This window comes from Callithrix jacchus, chromosome 6 (assembly GCF_049354715.1).
Source record: "Callithrix jacchus isolate 240 chromosome 6, calJac240_pri, whole genome shotgun sequence".
NCBI classification, from domain to species: domain Eukaryota; kingdom Metazoa; phylum Chordata; class Mammalia; order Primates; family Cebidae; genus Callithrix; species Callithrix jacchus.
This window is the reverse complement of record NC_133507.1, coordinates 19,694,094-19,709,620: the sequence shown is the minus strand read 5'-3', so window position 1 is coordinate 19,709,620 and position 15,527 is coordinate 19,694,094. Positions and strand designations below refer to the sequence as shown.

General features: G+C 43.8%; 1 protein-coding gene and 1 long non-coding RNA gene across 15 annotated transcripts in view; one reads left to right on the top strand and one right to left on the bottom strand.

The window, feature by feature from the left end:
- The window catches only part of LOC118154477 (uncharacterized), a 57,177-nt gene extending 46,743 nt beyond the window's left edge, over positions 1-10,434 (bottom strand). For 2 of the 7 annotated variants that reach the window (XR_013518710.1, XR_013518711.1), the window contains exons 1-4: positions 10,268-10,434; positions 7,868-7,985; positions 7,074-7,355; positions 6,370-6,524 (exon numbers count right to left, since the gene is read on the bottom strand). This is a non-coding gene — a long non-coding RNA (uncharacterized LOC118154477). The remainder of the gene's footprint in view (positions 1-6,369; positions 6,525-7,073; positions 7,356-7,867; positions 7,986-10,267) is intronic. The other 5 variants (XR_013518709.1, XR_013518712.1, XR_004744400.3 and 2 more) reach the window with 3 other exon arrangements.
- A 229-nt stretch (positions 10,435-10,663) lies between these two features.
- The window catches only part of BLM (BLM RecQ like helicase), an 89,961-nt gene continuing 85,097 nt past the window's right edge, over positions 10,664-15,527 (top strand). For all 8 annotated transcript variants that reach the window (XM_017973912.5, XM_054257263.2, XM_002749121.7 and 5 more), the window contains exon 1: positions 10,664-10,726. The gene's annotated coding sequence lies outside the window, so the exon portion shown is untranslated. The remainder of the gene's footprint in view (positions 10,727-15,527) is intronic.

The window sequence follows — 15,527 nt, the reverse complement described above, 5'->3', positions numbered from 1 at the left end:
AAGATTAACTTGCTGTTACTCTAGCAGACTGGGAACTCAAAACACAAGTGAAATTGTTATGTTCAAATAAATAGTTTGTTGCACACCTGATTTGGTAGACTGAGATTACGTCATTATAATAATAAAGGTCACCATTTACAAAGACTTTACTGAGAGTTATATCCATTATCTCATTTAATCTCATCTCATTTAATGGGAATCGATTCCCTCATACTCCCTATGATGATTCCTGTAACATGGTAGAGATGCATGCCTGAGGAAAAATTAATAATTTGCCATAGCTGGGTGCAATGGCTCACATCTATAAACCCAGCACTTTGGGAGGCCAAGGCAGGAGGATCGCTGGAGGCTAGGAGTTCAAGACCAGCCCTGGCAACATAGTGAGAACCTGTCTCTGCAAAAACCATTTTTTTTTTAATTAGCTGGACCTGGTGGCACGTGTTTGTATTCCCAGCTACACAAGAGGCTGAGGCACACTTGAGCCTAGGAGTTCAAGACTACTGTGAGCCATGATTATACCACTGCACTCCAGCCTGAGCGACAGAATGAGACCCTGTCTCCAAAAGTAATAACAGCAGTAATAATGTATATTTACTCTGTACCAGGCATTAAACTGTAAGGGCCTTATGTCACTTAATCTTCATACTAAATTTATGAGACATGTATTACTATCTCTATTTTACAAATATGGAAACCAAAATTCAGAATTGTAAAGTGAGGGTGGTATTTAGATTCAAATCTGGTAGAAGCTTTATTTTATGTTACTTGCAATCTGTGAAGAAAAAACTAGATCCAGGATTCTAACAGGAATTTATATAATATGATTTACAAAAATGAGTTTATTTATAATTTAAATCAACAAATTCCCTTTTATTTTCTACAACAAACATGTTCAGATTATATGAATGATCTTCTTGGCTAAATATTGTATTCTAGGGAGACATCAAACAAGAACTTCTTTGTTAACATTGTTCTATTTTATCCTTTTGTACTTATAGACATTTTCTTTTCTTTTTCTTTTTTTTTTTTTGAGACAGAGTCTTGCTCTGTCACCCAGGCTGGAGTGCAGTGATGCCATCTTGGCTCACTGCAACTTCTGCCTCCTGGGTTCAAGAGATTCTTCTGCCTCAGCCTCCTGAGTAGCTGGGACTACAGGTGTGCCTCACCACATCTAGCTAATTTTTGTATTTTTATTAGAGATGGGGTTTCACTATATCGGCCAGGCTGGTCTCGAACTCCTGACCTCAAGTGATCCACCCACCTTGGCCTCCCAAAATCCTGGGATTACAGGTGAGAGTCACCGCACCTGGCTGAGTTACACTTTTTTATTGTATGCCAAATATTGTGTATAAAAGAATCTAAAGGTCGAAGTTAATAATATTTTCCTCTGAATGGTTGATTCTATTTTCTGTTAGCCACTGTAGCTTAAAGAGATGATAATTCTATCCAATCATAAGTTGAGCTGATTTCGGGTGAATTGCAGCTTTACTTACAGGTGGTCCACCTCTGTTTTTAACTATCTTGAGAGTGAGACCTGTCATGTATTTGTTGCAGGCCCCTCCCTTCAGAAGGACTCCATATTCTAAACAATAAAAAAAATGCAGGCACCCTTACTCTGCCTTTCCAGCCTAGGTCTCCAGCTTAGCAGTCACTGCCGCCACCCCACCTGGAGCCCCAGCCCTCAATCTACCCCGGCACTCAGCAAATATCCCATAGGAAAAAGAGCCTCTTATCTGGGCTTCTTTAGACTCTAATCTGTAACAACAGTCTGAGAAGCCATCAAAAGTTCAGTGTAAACCACACTCTGTCTTTGGCCTTGACAAATGTACTCAGGGAGAAAAATGACCAACAATCCCAGCTCACCTAGCATGGGCTCTTCTGTCTCTGATCTCACTACCCCCTCATGCTTTGATGTCTTTAAAAATATGAGTTGGGCCAGGCATGGTGGCTCATCCCTGTAATCCCAGCACTTTGGAAGGCCAAGGCAGTTCAGGACCAGCCTGGCCAGCATAGTGAAACCTCATCTCTACCAAAAGTACAAAATTTAGTGCCTGTAGTCCCTGCTAGTCGGGAGGCTAAGGTGGGAGAGTTGCTTGAACCCGGGAGGCAGAGGTTGCAGTGAGTTGAGATGGTGCCACTGCACTCCATCCTGGATGACTGAGTGAGACTCTGTCTATAAATATATATATATGTGTGTGGTGTGTGTGTGATTTGTACAATTTATCGTGTGTGTGTGTGTGTGTGTGTTTGTTTTTCTGGTTGTTGTAGCAGGAGTGATGACCTACTGATACCTACTGTATCCTACTTGGAAGCAGAAGTTCCTTGTGTATAACATTGTATATTTTGGGAAGAGCATTGTTACCACTGAGTATCTCAGACTGCTTCTTACATATTCTTAGAAAACATAACAAAAGGCAGACTATGTATAACTTTAAATTTAATTAAGATCTTTTCCCACCTACCTGGTCTCTTAACAGTATTCTTTGTTTACTTTGCTCCTGAGTGGTTAGGAGTGTAAATATCTTACTAGCATAGTACATTGAAAATTTAATGTATTTGCTACAATAGGATTTGTTCTTCCTAAGGGCTTTGTAAAATAAACCTCGAGGGTTTGTTTGTTTGTTTGTTTTTTGTATTTTTAGAAGTCTGGGCTGAGCATAGCTAGCTTACGCTTATAATCCTAGCACTTTGGGAGGTTGAGGCAGGAGGATTGCTTGAGGCCTGGAGCTCAAGACTAACCTGGACAACACAGCAAGAGGCTCATGCCTGTAATCCCAACACTTTGGGAGGCTAAGGCAGGAGGATTCCTTGAGGCCAGGAGTTCAAGACTAACCTAGACAACAGCAAGACTCTGTCTCTATAAAAAATAAAAATGTCTGTATTTAATATTATGAATAGGTAGCATTCTCACATGTTCAAATGTCAAAAAATATAAAAGGGTATACAGTCCATTATTTTTATTTATTTATTTTTTAAAAACAGAGACTCACTCTGTCCTCCAGGCTAGAGTGCAATGGCACCATCAAGGCTCACTGCAACCTCTGCCTCCTGGTTCAAGTGACTCTCCCACCTCAGCCTCCCCACTAGCTGGGACTAGAGGCACACACCACCATGCCCAGCTAAATTTTGTATTTTTAGTAGAGATGTGATTTCGTCATGTTGGCCAGGCTGGTCTCGAACTCCTGGGCTCAAGTGATCCCCCCTGCCTCAGCTTCCCAAAGTGCTGGGATTACAGGCATGAGCCACCACACCCAGCCACAGTTAACTATTTCTATGACTCATCCCCTCATCCACCCAGTTCCCACTCCCAACAGGTATTCGTGATTATTAGCTTATTAGAAAAGTTTAAACGAATACGCTAGCTAACACATACCCGAATCATTTTCTCCCTTGTTTTCTACATAAACATAGCATACTATGGCTACTGTTTTGCAGTTTGCCTTTTAAGTATAAAAGGGAAGTAACCGGCTTATATGACTGCAAAGTCCAGGATGTGGCTGACAGCACAGCAGGATCCAGGGCCTCAGACAATTAATTCCAAAACACCAGCTTCTTTCCTTCTCTTGCCTGCACTCTCCTCTCTGGTGGCTTCATCCTCAGGCAGGTTCCCCTCGCAGTTCCACATCCAGGATGACATCTTCACAGTTTGGGAACTCCAACAGAAAGGCACACCTATTACCACATTCCCGGTAAATTCTAGCCAAAGTCCTAGGGACGGCTCTCATTGGCCCAGCTGGAGTCCTAGGGACAGCTCTCACTAACTATTAACCAGCTGGAATCATCAGGACAAGCCAGTAGGATATGCTGACTGGCCAGGCTGAAGTTGAATGGCAACCCCTAGCATTCTAGGCTTGAGAAGTTGGTCCCACATTGGCATGAGTTTCCTGGCTGGGTTGAGAAAGGCGGCTCTCCAAAGCCACATCAGGGTGCTGTAAGTGGACGATTATCCCTAGGCAAAGGTTACAGATGCCTACTGCAAATGTAGTGTTTTTGATGTCTTTTTTGGGCTCTTTCATGCCTGGAAGCTGCTATTATGCCAAACACAGCTGTGGATCAGGACACACATGGCCCTCAGAAATGGCTGCCTGGAAAATGCTCCAGGGTGGAGAGGGTCTGTTCTGTTTTCTTCAATTCTGTATTTGTCTATTTGGCATCCATTAGTCACAGGACCCAACTAACAGCCAAAGTTGTTGACAGCTTTCCTATGATCTTGCTTTTGTGGGCACCTGAAAAATTCTATTACAAACCCTCCAACAAGTCCCAAGTCTAGACTTCTAATATCCCCTTTATCTAACACAAAGCCAATACTTCCCCTACCCTAAATTAACCCAAGGCTACATTCTAGAGAACCCCTAGAGATACCCCTAATCTCCAGAGCCCCCCAGGATTATTCAAACCAGCCAGTCCCAAACTGTTTTCCTGCACTGCCTTGCCTATCCAGCTGAAATGCCAATAAAGGTTCTGGTTTAAGCCTTCCCTTCAGTCCTTTCTGCCTCCTGACCAAACCTGGTGTTTCTCCATTTGGCTCTGCATGGTGTGGTGAAAGGTTTGTGCCCCTCCTCTCTAGAAATGCATAGATTATTCTTTCAATGATGTTAGTCTCTCTGGCATCAGTTACCTCTATGAATTAAAATCCCACAGGTATAAGGGAGGCAGGGGCTGCTGCCACTGAGTTTTCGGTCCTGGAAAACCACATTTTTTCTGGTCTGTCTCTGCAAGGCTTTGACAGTCTCTCCTCTCCATCCCCTAAATAACACTGGCCTGTGTTCCACAGGCACCCCTCTACACCAGCAGGTGCAAACAGTAATTGTTCGGAAAGGGGATGCAAACTCAGATGCTTCCAGGGGCACGTGAGGAGCCACAGGCTGTTTCAGCCTATTGTTGGCAAGTGGGAATGTGGGCCCTGTGATAATACTAGATCTTTCTTTCTTTTCTTTCCTTCCTTTCTCTCTTCTTCCCTCTCTCCTTCTCTCCCACCCTCCCTTTCTTCTTTCCTCTTTCTAAAGAAAAACTGAAAATCTATTTCTGTTTCATTTGGGGATTTGTGTGTGTCTGTGTAAAATGTGTCATGTTTGTTTTTTTTCCCAAAGCAACTGCTTTTTTTTTTTATTGTGGTAAAATATGTATGAAATAAACTGCCATTTTAACTTTTTTAAAGTGTATAACTAAATGGCATTAATTATATTCAAAATGCTGTACAACCATTGCCACTATTTCTAAATCTTTTCATCCCCTGAAACGAAAACTATGAACCCAGTACGCAATTTAATCCTCATTCTTCCCTCCCTCCTACTCTCAGTTCCTGAAACCTCTAATCTGCTTTCTCTATGAATTTGCCTATTCAAAATCATTCATATAAATGGAGTCACATAGTATTTGTTCTTCTGTGTCTGGTATATTTGACTCAGAATGCTGTGCATGTGTCAGAGCTTCACTCCTTTTCATGGCCGAATGATATTCTCCTGCATGGATATACATACCACTTCTTTTGGTTTGTTTGTTTGAGATGGAGTCTTGCTCTGTCGCCCAGGCTGGAGTGCAGAGGTGTGATCTCAGCTCATCACAACCTCTGCCTCCCAGGTTCAAGCAATTCTCCTGCCTCAGCCTCCTGAGTAGCTGGGATTATAGGCGCATGCCACCACAACAGCTAATTTTTGTATTTTTTTTTAGTAGAGACAGGGTTTCACCATGTTGGTCAGGCTGGTCTTGAACTCCTGACCTTGTGATCTGCCTGCCTTGGCCTCCCAAAGTGCTGGGATTACAGGTGTGAGCCACTGCACTTGGCCTTTTTTTTTTTTTTTTTTAGATGGAGCCTCACTCTGTCACTCAGGCTGGAATGCAGTGGCATGATCTTGGCTCACTACAACCTCCACCTGCCTAGTTCAAGCAATTCTCCTGCTTCAGCCTCCCAAGTAACTGGGGTTACAGGCGCATGCCACCATGCATGGCTAATTTTTTCTATTTTTAGTAGAGACAGGGTTTCACCATGTTGGTTAGGCTGGTCTCGAACTCCTGACTTCAAGTGATTCGCCCACCTCAGCTTCCCAAAATGCTGGGATTACAGGTGTGAGCCACCATGCCAAACTTAGATATACTACATTTTGTTTATTCATTCATCTGTTAATGGACACTTGGGTGAAATATGTCGATTTTTACTTGTAAAAAGGAAGCACATCATTGTTAAATTACTCCCCAGGCTATCCTTCTCTACAGGAAAAAGCAGAGGAAATCAAGCAGATTTTTCATAACACAATGACCAAGGAAAAAGTGGACAGAGATAACACAAAGACACAATCTACCAAATGAATAAAGCCACTGATGTTACTTAGGCTCAACCAGTAGCACCCAAGTCAGAGGTGGGATACTCACAACTCAGTAAAGGCAGACATTCAGCTGAAATTGTTGGTGTTGCACACGGCTTTAATTCTCTTATTGCTTTGGTCTTCACAAAGGCCATTTTGTGGCCTTCTCCAGTGCCAGTCATTGTGGGAGGCCCTGAAGAGCACCCTCCTGGAGAGCATATTCTGTAGAGGAAGACAAGCACATTAACAGTGTCAATACAGGCAACACAAATGCTGATGGATATTATGGGAAAACCTGGGAGGGATACAGAGGCAGATCTGGAGGATTAGGTGAGGCTTTCCAACTTCCCAACTACTCCAACTACTTTCCAACAACTTGCAGAGAAGTTATCCTGAGACCTGAGAGATGAATGAGAGGTATGATTTGGAGGCCAAGGCCAGGAGACTGGAAAGACTGTAAAACACCTTTGAGAAAACGTCAGGAAAATGGGGATTAGGGACAGATGACACATGAGAGGAAGCAGGGACCCAATCTGCTTTGAAGTGAAGTTTGTTCTTCACCTTGAAGGCAAATGGCAGCTGCTGGAAGATTTCTGTTTTGTTTTTTGGGTTTTTTTTTTGGAGACCGATTCTCACTCTGTCGCTCAGGCTGGAGTGCAGTGGCACGATTTTGGCTCACTGCAACCTCTACTTCCCACCTGGAAGGATTCTGTGGATGTGAGTGTAGGGTGGTGAAAGGTTTGTGCACTCATCTTAATCTTAAATACATACCTTGGCCAGGCAAGGTGGCTCATGCTTGCAGTCCCAGTGCTTTTGGAGGCTGAGGCTGGCAGATCACTTAAGGACAGGAGTTCGAAACCAGCCTGGGCAACATGGCAAAATCTCATTTCTACTAAAAATACAAAAATTAGCCAGGCATGGTGGCATGTGCTTGTCTGTGGTCCTGGCTACTGAGGAGGCTGAGGTGGGTGAATCACTTGAGCCTGGAAGGTGGAGGTTGCACTGAGCCAAGATAGCACCACTGCACTCCCGTGTGGACAACAGAAGCAGACCCTGCCTCAAAAAATAAAAATTTTTTTTAATTAAAAAAATGCATATCTCAATGACTATGTGTATAATGATTGTATACATGAATAATTTCTATATTACTTTATACATATTAAATGTCTATATAAGATAGATATGTAATTTCCAACTCCGTCAAATTTCCTTGTGGAGCTTCCCCATCTACCTCTGCCTCCAAGGGGAACCTGGTATAAACTATATACTCTTTTATCTACCTCTTTTTGTGCTCAGCACTGTCTGAGCTTCATCTATATTGTATGTACCAGTAGTTCATTCTCCTTTTACTTTGTAATACAGAAAAAAACTGAGAAAAGCTTTGAAATGGTCTAAAAAAGATTACTGGGGCCAGGTATGGTAGCTCAACCCTGTAATCCCAGCACTCTGGGAGACCAAGACGGCTGGATCACCTGAGATCAGAAATTATGACCAGCCTGGCCAACATGGTGAAACCCCATCACTATTAAACACACAAGAAATTAGCCGGGCGTGGTGGCATGTACCTGTAGTCCCAGTCGCTCAGGAGGCTGAGGCAGGAGAATCTCTTGAACCTGGGAAGTGGAGGTTGCAGTGAGCTGAGATCACACTATTGCACTCCAGTCTGGGCAACAGAGCAAGACTCTGTCTCAAAAAAAAAAAATTACTGAGTGTCACTGAAAAACAAGGTGTCCAGCTGTCCAGCTTACACTTTCTAAGATGTCTGATTCTATGAGAACACTAAACCTTTTATTCTTTGAGCTATAGAACAATTCGAAGTTTTTACAAACTATAGACACTTCTTGTCTATAGAAATGCAAATTGGGCCAAGTGCGGTGGCTCATGCCTATAATCCCAGCACTTTGGGAGGCCGAGGCGGGTGGATCACCAGGTCAAGAGATCGAGACCATCCTGGTCAACATAGTGAAACCCCGTCTCTACTAAAAAATACAAAAAATTAGCTGGGCATGGTGGCGCATGCCTGTAATCCCAGCTACTCAGGAGGCTGAGGCAGGAGAATTGCCTGCACCCAGGAGGTGGAGGTTGCGGTGAGCCGAGATCGTGCCATTGCACTCCAGCCTGGGTAACAAGAGTGAAACTCCATCTCAAAAAGAAAAAAAAAAAAGAAATGCAAATTGTTTTCAGTAGAATGCAATTGATTACTGAGCTGTTGGATTTGATCAGTTCTGCCAGTTTTTTTTGTTTTGCTTTGTTTTTTTTGAGAGGGAGTTTCACTCTCGTTACCCAGGCTGGAATACAATGGCGTGATCTCGGCTCACCGCAACCTCCACCTCCTGGGTTCAAGCAATTCTCCTGCCTCAGCTCCCAAGTAGCTGGGACTATAGGCATGTGCCACCATGCCCAGCTAATTTTTGTATTTTTAGTAGAGACAGGGTTTCACCTTGTTGACCAGGATGATCTCGATCTCTTGACCTCATGATCCACCCGCGGCCTCTGAAATTGCTGGGATTATCAGCGTGAGCCACCGCGCCCAGCCAGTTCTGCCAGTTTTTGTATATATTTGTAGTTATTTCATTATTTCTCATTTAACTTTGTATGTGGTACTTTGAATCTTCCACTGAATCTCTGGATTCGATCTTTCTGTATCTCTCTGGATCTCTTCTGGATCTTTCATTCATTAATGAGTTAAATAAAATCTCTAGATTTATATCTGTATATGATATTAAAATTTTTCTTCAATAGTAGCATAGAGTTATGTGAATAAGACATAATTTATCTATTCATCTATTGGTGGACATTTGAGTTATTTCCCTTTGGCTATTATGAATAAAGCTGCTACGAGTCTTTCGGTGAACAGGGCATTCACTTTTGGGGAATAAATATCTAGAAATGGGATTTCTGGGGCATAGGGTAGGGGTAGATTGAATTTTGGTAGAGACTGATATGTTTTCAAAGTGGTTGTACCACTTTACACTCCATCAACCCTGTATGAGAGTCCTATTTTTGCATCTTTGTAACTAATTGGAATTGTCAGTCTGTTCATTTCAGCTATTCTGTGGGGTGTTTATTTTTTTTGGTGTGTGGGATATTGAATAGTATATTTTGGTTTTAATTTACCACAGAAGGTTTTCAGGAGGGAGGTAACTTGAAAAGATTTTTACATTTTGGAAAACTGTTTCTGCGTATTACGTGGAGAACGATTCTTTGTATACCAAAGTTCACGGCAGCATTATTCACAATAGCCAAAAGGTGGAAATAACCAAGAATCCATTTATATGGATGAATAGATAAACAGAATGTAGTAAACATGTATGATAAGAGTATTATTCAGCCTCAAGAAGGAAGGAAATTCTGATACATGCTACGACATGGCTGCCCCTTAAAGATATGCAAAGTGAAATAAGACAATCAGAAACAGTAATTAGTGTATGATTCAATTTATATGAGATACCTAGCACTCACAGATAGAAATCGCAATAGTGGCTATCAGGGGTTGTAAGAAGCGGGTAATGAGAATTGGCTGTGTAATAGGCAGATTTTCTATTTGGGATAATGAAAAAGTTCTGGAGATGGATCGTGGTGATGGTTTCACAGTGTGAATGTACTTAATGCCAGTAAGCTGTACGCTTAAAAATGGTGAATTTTATGTTAGATACATTTTACCACACTCCCAAAGAGGAAAGAAGAAAAGACAGGGACGGTGGGAGGGAAGGAAGCAGAGAGGGAAGAGAGGAATAAAGTAAAGAAAGACCTGGCATCACAGGACCCACATTCCCGCGTGGCAGCAACAGGCTAAAACAGAAGCGTGGCTTCTCACGTGCCCCTGGAGGCATCTGAGTGTGCGTTCCCTTTCCCGGGTCAAGGACAATTTGCACCGGCTCGCGTAGAGGGGTACGGGTGGAACAGAGGCCAGCGGTATTAAGGGGATGGAGAGGAGAGACCGCCAAAACCTCGCAGACACTGACCGTCAGAGCCAAGAGACGCGGTGCAGAGGCCTGGCTTAGCCTGTGGGAAATGGCAAGTCTCAGCTCTCAAACTCCGGGGCTTTTCAACCCCGCCACAGCCGGGTTCCAGCTGCCTACATCCTGTAAAGCCTTCACCTACCGTAAACACCAAAAACAAAGCCCCAACTAACGCCGGAAGCCCGGGAAGTTATCGTAGTCACCTGACCCTCCCTTAAGGACTCTCATTGGGCTTTGGAGATTCGTGCCCCTCCCGGCGTCGTACGGAGACCCGCCCCAGCAGCCTGCGGGGGGCGGGAACAGATGTCAGAGGGCAACGGTATTGGTCGGCTTCCCCAGAAAGCAGCCAATTGGAATTAGCAGGCTTCCGGCGCGAAGTGAGTGAGCGTTCCGCGCGGCGTCCGAAATCGCGCCGCGGGGAGTGTGGATCCTGGTTCCGCCCGCTCGGAGTCTGTGTGCAAGGTGAGTGCCGCCCGCGAACTACTGATCGGTCTCCCTGGACTTAGCCCGCTCTCGGCGGCCCGGCCCGGAGCTGGAGGCCGCGCGGGTTCTTCCGTTTACTGCATTGGTTCCCCTTGGCCCTCTGAGAGCATCCTGGGAGGACAGCAGAGACACAAACACGTTCCCAGATGGGGAAACCGAGGCCCGGGGCGGAGGCGAACTTTGCCACGGTCGCCTACGGCGTCGGGGACCGAGCACGGGCTAGGACCCGGCCTGTTCTTGCCCATGTACCCCAGTGCCTAACATGATGCCCTGCACTGTGGAATCCCAGCCCAGACCTCGGGCACTACCTCCGTGTTCCTCCTGAGGGACAGCAAAAGTAACTTGTAGTTTTTCTATGGCTTCCATAATCACGAGCTGGGCTACTCTTGTGTTTTAATGTCGACGGCGTGCCGCGTTCCTGGCACCCATAATCTTAGAACGGTAGCTTCACAATATCCCAGCAAAGCTAAGTGGTTAAGAATACTGCAGCAAGGCCGGGCGTAGTGGCTCACGCCTGTAATCCAAGCACTTTGGAGGCCAAGGCGGGCGGATCACCTGAGGTTGGGAGTTCAAGACCAGCCTGACCAGCATTGTGAAATCCCGTCTTTAAAAAAGAAAAAAAAAAAAAAAAATACTGCAGCAGATCACCTGAGTTTGAATTCTGGCTCCTTCACCTTTCAGCTCTATGTCTGCTGCACTAAGTATCTTGGTTTTCATCTGTCATATGGGGGAATGGTCTCTCCTACTCCCTGGTGTTTTTGTTAGGATTAAACTACTTAACATGTGCAGTAAGAAATGCTTCAAAATCTACCTGTTAAATAGCACACAATAAGGGTTTGTTATCATTGCCCAATGAGGAGGATGAAATTGTCCCCATTTCAGACATGGAGAATCTGAAGCACAAACAGGTGTCTGTATAGAAAGAGCATTTGGTGATTAAGCGCTAGAGACAGAATTTGAACTAAGAGCTGCCTGACTTTAAAGCATGTCCCACAATATCAGGCTTTCTCCTATACCCCTCCCCTGCCCTTCAGTCACACAGAACTTGAGCTACCTCATGATGTGAGATGGAGCAGGTACCTGACAGCTCCTTATGCCACCAATGCAGATAAAGAACACTTCTGTGTTACTGTCAAGATTAAGGGACAGGAATTCGAGAGACTGCATGAGAGAGCAGAAGGTGAAGGGAGTAGGCAAAAGTCTTCAGTTTGGGGAATAGTAAATAGAATTAATCGAATCAATTTTTTTTTTTTTTTTTTTTTTTTTTTGAGACGAAGTTTCGCTCTTGTTACCCAGGCTGTAGTGCAATGGTGCAATCTCAGCTCACCGCAACTTCCGCCTCCTGGGTTCAAGCAATTCTCCTGCCTCAGCCTCCTGAGTAGCTGGGATTACAGGCACACGCCACCGTGCCCAGCTAATTTTTGTATTTTTAGTAGAGACGGGGTTTCACCTTGTTGACCAGGATGGTCTCGATCTCTTGACCTCATGATCCACCCGCCTCGGCTTCCCAAAGTGCTGGGATTATAGGCGTGAGCCACCGCGCCCGGCCTTCAAATCAGCATTTTGTTAGCTGGGCTGCTTATACTGTCAGAAAGTAGCTTATAATCCACTAGGAGGAAATGAAATTTCTGGGTCCTTGGTTAGTGTCAATGCCATTCACCATGATAGGTACCTTATACATATAGTTTACAGTCCCATTAGTAACCTGGAGAGGTCATTGTTTCCTTCATTTTACTGATGAGGAAACCAAGAGTTAAAAAATTAGACAAAGACTATATATACTGTTGGGGCCGGGCGCGTTGAGTCAAGCCTGTAATCCCAGCACTTTGGGAGGCTGAGGCAGGTGGTTCACAAAGTCAAGAGGTCGAGAACATCCTGGTCAACATGGTGAAACCCCGTCTCTACTAAAAATATAAAAAATTAGCTGGGCATAGTGGCGTGTGCCTGTAATCCCAGCTACTCAGGTGGCTGAGGCAGGAGAATTGCCTGAACCCTGGAGGCGGAGGTTGCGGTGAGCCGAGATGGCGCCATTGCACTCCAGCCTGGGTGACAAGACCGAAACTCCGTCTCAAAAAAAAAAAAGACTATACTGTTAGTAAAACAATATCATGCTGGGGAATTCTACACATACACTTTAAGACGGTTGGTATTACCTACAAGCAGGAAGGGAAGGGAAAAAGGTCAAGGGGATGAGGAATATTTTATTTGTTTTGATTTTTAAATTTTTATCTGTTTTTTCTTTTTTCATAGTCATTCCTGGAATGAGTGAGATTTTAAATATATCTAAAATGAGGCCAGGTGCAGTGGCTCACGCCTATAATCCCAGCACTTTGGGAGGCTGAGGCAGGCAGATCACTTAAGGCCAGGAGTTTGAGACTTGCCTGACCAACATGGCGAAATCCCCTCTTTACAGTAAATACAGCAATTAGCCAGGTGTGGTAGTGTGCGCCTGTGGTTCTAGCTGCTAGGGAGGCTGAGGCACGAGAATCGCTTGAACCCAGGAGGCTGCAGCGAGCCAAGATTGTACCACAGCACTCTAGTCTGGGTGACAGTGCGACTCCGTCAATCAATCTTTCTGAAATGTCTTTAAAAGAGAGAGAATAGGGCTGAATTTAACTTTTTAAATTTGGTTGGTGGGTATATGGGCACAATTCTGTTTTCTTTATGTAAGAAACATTAAAAATTAAAATATATACATATGTCTTTTAATTTATATCTATATATTTTTTTTTTCTAAGAGAAAAATGGATAGAATAGAGGTCCAAGATAATTGCAGAATAATCCTAGTTCAGGGCTGAAAGCCCCTGAGAGTGTCCATTACCTGCAGGATGAAATCTAAACTCCTTAGCATGATAGCGGAGGCCTTTGAGCATTCTGCTTCTCTAACACACACCATCCTACTGCAGCCTTTCTACCAATAGTTCATAGACTACTCTTCTTCACAACCTCAGTCCTGTCTGTAAAGTTCCACTTGTCCTTCAAGATCCAATTCATTGTTCTTTGAAAAGCTTCTCTATCGTTTGCCTGTTTTTCCTTAATCTGGGAGGCCATGAAAAGACTTTATTGTCAGACTTATCTCATGGTAAGTCTGTAATTATTTGCTGACTAGTCTATAAGCTCCTTGAAGGCAATCATAATGTCTTGCCCATCTCTGTACTTCAGTGCCTCCCGTGATGCCTGGCACAGAGTAGTCTCTGTGTAAATATCAGCTGAATGAAAAATACAAGTCGAAGACAGAGAGTGGAAGTCCTTGGAGTTATGACATATGGACTTTGTTCTCTGGAATGACAGGGAACTATTGAGTTTACTTTGTTTAAAAATATGTGTATCTTATTGAAACATATTCCCAATGTCAAGAAAAAAATTCCAGACATCCTATCTTTGAAACCCTTGAACTATTTTTATTTCCCATGTGTCCTTTCCAAATTTCAGCTACGAAATTAGTTATACAGATTTAACTATACAGATTTCTTAGGTAGCTATAGCCTTAATGTATTCATAACTTAGTGTTTTTCTTTTTTAACCTGCCGCTTAATTTTTTCTTTTCTTTTCTTTCTTTTTTTTTGAGACAGGGTCTCACTGCAGCTTCATCCTCCTGGGCTCAAGTGGTCCTCTCACCTCAGCTGGGAGTACAGGGGTGTACCACCACACCTGGCTAATTTTTGTATTTATTGTATAGATGGGCTTTTGATTTTTTGTAGAGATAGGGTTTCACCATGTTATCTAGGCTAATCTCAAACTCGTGGGCTCAAGCAATTTGCCCATGTTGACTTCTCAAAGTACTGGGATTACATGTGTGAGCCACTGCACCTGGCCTGCTTTTTTCAATATGAAAGTATTTCTTGGCTGGGCTCGGTGCTTCATGCCTATGATCCCAGCACTTTGGGAGGCCAAGGCCTCCCTGGGGGATTGCTTCAGCCCAGGAGTTCAAGACTAGCCTGGGCAACATGGCAAAACCCTATCTCTACCCAAAAATAAAATAAAAATCTAAATGATCTGTCACCCAGGCTGGAGTGTAGTGACGCTATCCTGTCTCACTGCAGCCTCTGCCCCCTGGATTCAAGTGATTCTACTGTCTCAGCCTCCTGAGTAACTGGGATTACAGGTGCATGCCATCATGCCTGTCTAATTTTTGTATTTTTAGTAGAGGCAAGGTTTCACTATGTTGGCTAGGCTGGTCTTGAACTCCTGACTTCAGGTGATCCACCTGCCTCAGTCTCCCAAAGTGCTGGAATTACAGGTGTGAGCCATCATGCCTGGCCACTTGTCATGTATGGTATAAATTTTCACAATATTCCTCTCTCTTTGGTTTACTAGGTATGAGATGATGCTCCATGTTATTAATTATTAGAAAAATTCGACATTGTTTTCATAAGTTTACTTAGTGTCTGTATATTCTGGTGAGCTATTGTGTTTATATTCCCTGAACATTAGTTCACTGAAACTGGATGTTCCTTATATGTTTTAAATATTAATCCTTAACTTGTTATTCATTGCTGATTCTTCTTTCCTTTTTATTTTATTTTTTTGAGATGGTGTCTTGCTCTGTCGCCCAGGCTGGAGTGCAGTGGCGATCTCCGCTCACTGCAACCTCCACCTCCCAGGTTCAAGCAATTCTGCTGCCTCAGCCTCCTGGGTAGTTGAGATTACAAGCACCTGTCGCCATGCCCAGCTAATTTTTGTATTTTTGATACAGACGAGGTTTTACCATGTCAGGCTGGTCTCAAACTCCTAACCTCACATGCTCTACCCACCTCCGCCTCCCAAAATGCTGGGATTA